Raw genomic sequence first — 6,224 nt, forward strand, 5'->3', positions numbered from 1 at the left:
AAAAAAGAAGAAAAAAGAAGAAAACCCCTTTTGATTGGGGACTGAGATGTATGTATGCTTTGCTATAAGTGTTTTGCAATACTTAGTGCAATAAACTGTATATAATATGTTTATTGTTTTAGCTGACGGTGGATGGCCAGTGGCATGTAACACGGGAACACAGTGTTAGCCCATCAGAGATCACCGCTATCGGGTTCAAGGAAGGCTGCATTTATGAATCAGTTAAACTGTTTTTCTGATTGCCAGAGAGGATATCCACAGACAGGCAAACAGAGACACAGATACAGAAGAACAGAGGCAGAGGGAGGGGAGGGGGACAGATAGAAGGACAGAGGGAAGTAAAATAGACACATAAAGAGAGAGAGAGAGAGAGAGAGAGAGAGAGAGAGAGAGAGAGAGAGAGAGAGAGAGAGAGAGAGAGAGAGAGAGAGAGAGAGAGAGAGAGTATTAGCAGTAAACTTAATTTACATGTTTTATTTTATTTTGTCTTTATTTTAATTGTATTTGGGGTTTTTGTGTTTGTTTATTGTTGTTTTTGTATTTTGTCTGCTCATGTGTTTACTTGTTCTACATAATTATATTAGAACAGATGTTTATGGAATCAAGAATTATTTAGCGAAATGCCCTTTGAACTCTGCATTGTACACGAATACGACCAAGAACACGTATTACGTTTTTTTTGGTTCAGATATATAGCATTTAAAGGAGCTCAATCACGGATTTAGTGGGCCTTATTTCTCTAAATATGCATTATAAATGGAAATTACATTCATTTGGAATACAAAACCTAGTTATTGTACGATCCTAAGCATTTTAATTGAACTACGATCGAGGGAATTCCATGACACGATTCAGTTTTATAATTTGGTACTCTTCTTTAAATGAGACATTTAAAATACGGGAACACAGACTCGTAGTGATGAGGCTATATATACGACAACCGTATAATGTATTTTTGGATTTTATATAAACGATCGCCGTGTATAGAGACTTGGCAAATGATGGCCGGCTATATACATGGCAAATAATACAAAATATAATATTTCAGGATGAAAATAACAGTGAATACGTTGAAATAAAAGTCGGAACATGAACTCACCATTTATTATTATTATTATTATTATTATTATTATTATCAGGCGCGTGTGCAAATTATTTTGACTGGTTCGCAAAGTGGTATTTCGGTTTCAATATATAGCGTAAAAACCCCAGTGTACTGTTGCATGTTTTGTCGTCCAAAGGTTGGCTACTTATTACTTAACCCAGCTGAATCCAGTTCTACGTGTAGGGACAAGTTCAGTTTGCCGTCTGTGCGTGTGTGCACGCACGTTAATCTTGTATTTTTATAGCCAAAACTCCTCCAGATAAAACATCGCCCCTCCACCTCAAAAAGGTAGTAGTAGGCTAATAATAATAATAATAATAATAATAATACTAATCGTAGTAGTAGTAGCAGTAGTAGTAGTAGTAGTAGTAGTAGTAATAATAATTGTGTATTATTATTATTATTATTATTATTATTATTATTACATGTATTATAATTTAGAGGGGGACCCGGGCGTGGTCTCAGCTTTACTAGTAGCCTATACAAAAGTATTTTGAGTTTTATTGCCCCTTGCCATTTTGAGCATTTGAAATGTGACTAAATACAGCAAAATAACCTTTTAGTCATATTTATTTATTTATTTATTATTATACATTTTTTGTTAGTACTGTAGGGACAATATGACGCTATTTATATATATATATGGAAAACGTACACAAAAGGGTCCGTTAAATTCATATACTCGCCCACCCCCTCCCCTGTTCAGAAATGCACTGTTCGTACAGTACTTAGTATGTATTCCTCCTTTTCCAGATGGTTCGGTAATATGGATCAATCAAATACATGTACTTATTTACCGCCTATATACATTTTTGCTGTGAATATAGCCAGCCCTCGTTAGTGGAGGCTATATACACGGCCTTCGTATATATATATAGTCACATCGTATATAAACACCGTCTAGTTCAGAGTATTCAATAAAAATGTAACTAATTCCTATCACATATCAGCTGTTATTGCATATTTTGCATAATATTGAATTCGACAAGGTGGAAAATGAAGGTGTTCATGATCCAGATGTTTAGAATTTTTGCGCGTACGACTAAGGATAAATTTTCCTATAGATGCAAAGGCCTAACTAATCGGGATTGTCGACGTTGAACATGCTTCTGTTACTAAACTAAATTAATGTATCTGCTTATTATCATTCAGTACATGTTTTTATTATTTTTAATAACTTATTTTCATTGTTGTTGTTTTTCTATTTACCCTACGTCGCAGAGGACGGTCAAGCGTTCTCATTACATGAGTTTGGTAAATCGTTTTGACACTGCGGTTATTCGGGGAATGCCCGTCACGTGACTCAAAATAATACGTCACACCTCTGCTCTCCAAATAGCCGTTATTTTTCTCAGAATTATGGACCATACCCATAATTCAATTATTTTTTATAAAATATCAATAATAAGTGTGATATGGTGGTTATATAGATGGTTCAATAAAGTACTTTTAGGTACAAATCAAATGTATATATTGTCATATAATACCTTGTTAGGTCAATAATTAGATCAACCATTTGTGAGAGAGCGCGTTTAACATAGTATTTGCCGTGAATAAATTTGTCTGTAGACAAAATTAGGAAAATGCTTAAATTAGTGATTTACGTGACCCTCAAGAAATATTTTCGATTTGTAATTTATAAATAAGAAACGCGAAATATTGCTCGAATTAAAGAAACTTACCAAACAAAAATTGGATTATCACAAAGGAAACGGAAACGCGAAAACTAGTCAGACCCGATGCTAGGACTGACGACTCAAGTCAATTCACGGCCAGACGTTTCTGTCGCAAAGAGCTTGATATAGTTTGCCCATATTTCCACATTAGCAAAAACATACGGCGGAAAGACGAGACATCGATAACAGATACAACAGCAAGCAGTCGAGAGGCCGTCCATAATTGTCAACATTAGCAAGAGTTTCCTTTCTCATTCTTCATCCTCTTAATTTTCCATTATATACTTTTTTTTCAAAAACAAACGGTCGTGGAGGTAAATTCAATAAGCAGTTCAGTACCATAAACGTTTTAATAATTGTTAACTTATTAAAAGCTCTGAGACCTATCAACATTTCAACTGAATTCCAATCATATTGTTATCGCTGAACATCGACTAAATAGGTAACCACCCCAATAGTACAGATTAACACGGTCTTTGATATACTAGTCGAGGCGCCCTGACTAAATAGGTAACTACCCCAATAGTACAGATTAACACGGTTTTTGATATACTAGTCGAGGCGCCCTGACTAAGTAGGTAACTACCCCAATAGTACAGATTAACACGGTCTTTGATATACTAGTCGAGGCGCCCTGACTAAATAGGTAACTACCCCAATAGTACAGATTAACACGGCCTTTGATATACTAGTTGTAATATGGAAAACTCAATGAGAGATTATCTCCACCGACGTGGTTCGATCCTAAAACCTAAGCACCAGAGTGGAGCTCCCTACCGACTGAGTTAGATTCTTCCTCCAACTCCCTGAGACAATGTTGTCGACATAGTCAATGTTCAAATGATAAAGCAGTACTGGATTGAATTATTTTTACAACACACTGTCAATGGCAGAACTGGTAGTATTAACAGATATATTAAATGTTCGGTTCATTTTGAACTTTAACACAGCTTAGATGGTATTGGTATAGTGCTACCTTAACAATTATTTGCCAAGGCGAGACATAGGCCAGTGGATCCATTATGAGTCTCCCATTCCAAACAGGGCCCCACGACCGGTATATCAAAGGCCGTGGTATGTGCTCTCCTGTCTGTGGGACAATGCACATACAGGATTCCTTTCTACTAAAGGAAAAACAAAGCGGTGGTTGGGATGGACCCTCATTTTCCTCTAGATCCACCCGTTTACCTGGCTGGCTTCAGAAAACATTACAAAATTGATTAAAATGAGCACCTGGAAGAAACAATTATAATGAAAGAAGAATATTTTTTCAAAATGTTTTATTCCCGGGTTAATAAAAAACCCTAAACAAATAGGTTTATCCATCAACCGTAATCAGATGAGCATATAGTTAAGAAGCATTCTGAAAGTATTGCTAAACCAATACGTGTCCCCTGCAGGGTCCTGATAATGTTAACAAGCATTCTGAAAGTATTGATAAACCAATACGTGTCCCCTGCAGGGTCCTGATAATGTTAACAAGCATTCTGAAAGTATTGATAAACCAATACGTGTCCCCTGCAGGGTCCTGCCGATGTTCTCTTAAATTCATGGGCAACAAATCATTTTTCATAAGAGTGTTGACCCTTCAATAAATTCCCGTAAAACTGAACTTGATCTAGACATAATAATGAGTATATCTTCATGGAGCTATAATTTAAAAAAATTGAAAGTTTCTCCACGATGCAGAAATAAAATCTGGAATAAGTGATATTGAATATCTTAAGAAAATAGAAACAATATATTTATTTAGGAATACACCTTGATTAACATAAATGGAAAAATATATATATTAATTTCAGACACTATATTGATCTTTTAAGGGATATTACGTGATAAAATCGAGCAACAGTCATACCGTGTTTATGATGTGACGTTAATTGTGCTTGTCATTGCAAGCTCCCGGTTTAGATATGTTGTGTATCAAAATATTTTCAAGTTATGAAACGCTGTGTTGCTTGTGTGTATTGGACTGTTTAGTTCGCTCGAGGAGCTTGCGTCGTAGGATCAAACCACCTTGGTGGATCCATTCAACTGATTGGGTTTCTTTCTCGTTACAACCAGTGCACCACAACTGGTCAATGACCGTGGTATGTCCGTTCATGTATGTGGGAATATTCATATACACGATCCCTTCTGCATTAGAAAATATACCGACCTCGGTGGTTAAGCCATCGGACATAACGCTGGTAGGTACAGGGTTCACAGCCCTGCACCGGCTCGCACCCAGAGCGAGTCTTAACGACTCAATGGGTAGGTGTCAGCCACTACGCCTTCTTTTTTCTCTCACTAACCACTAACCAACTAACCCACTGTCCTGGGCAGACATCCCAGATAGCTGAGGTGTGTGCCCAGGACAGCGTACTTGAACCTTAATTGGATATAAGCACGAAACTAAATTGAAAAAAAGAAGAAAAAAAAAGAAGAAAGTTAGGAAAAAAACCCATAGCGGGTTTCCTCGGATGACTAAGTGTCAGAATTATCAAACGTTTGACATCTAATGCCCGACTGCGTTGATGCAACTAAAGTGTTAAAATATTAAATTATTACCCTCATGGTTAAAATATCTTGGTACATATCAAAGTGATACGTCCCACTAGAATGCCAAGTGGGACGTAACACTTTTGACGTCACACGATGACGTCATCAATTGGCGCATTACAACATTACAGGAACGTCAACGAAACGAGATAAGTGAAATAAATTAAGATCGATTATGGGTAATAAATAGGATATTAACTCGCTACCATTTCGTATCATGTTTATGTCCCTTGTGAAATAATTTCCATTGTCACTCGCTAAAGCTCGTGACAATTGAACATTATTTCACTCGGGATATGAACATGATACGAAATGGAAGCTCGTTTAATATCCTATAATTGTATGCATACATCTTAGTACATAATGTTCTTGGAAAGTATTTTATGAGTTTAATTGAAATGATACTTTAGGGGTGTGAACACTACCGGGATGTGAACACTACAGGTTAGACATTATTTAGCCCCGTTGACAGTAATGTAATTATTTTTATAGAAGTTTGTTGTGTTTAACGACACCATTAGAGCGCAATGATTAATTAATCATCGGCTATTGAATGTCAAACATTTGGTAATTCTGACTCGAAGTCATCAGAGGAAAATGCAGCAAGGGATTTTTATATGCACTTTCCCACAGATAGGAAAACACATGCCAGGGACTTTGCACTGGTCCGAACTAGCAAAAATCCAATCGATTGAATAAATCCACCGAGGTGGTTCGATTGTGCGACGCAAGCGAGAATCAACTGATTGAGCTAAATCCCGCCATTGCCAGTAATAATTCAAAATATGCATAATCTGCTTTTTTTATTTTGGGGGAAGACGTCCAAGATCTATTGTGGTGTAACTGACACAATTAATTACCATACACTGTGATGGCATGAACGACAGGGGTATGGACACTAC

Source organism: Gigantopelta aegis, chromosome 5 (assembly GCF_016097555.1).
Source record: "Gigantopelta aegis isolate Gae_Host chromosome 5, Gae_host_genome, whole genome shotgun sequence".
NCBI lineage: Eukaryota > Metazoa > Mollusca > Gastropoda > Neomphalida > Peltospiridae > Gigantopelta > Gigantopelta aegis.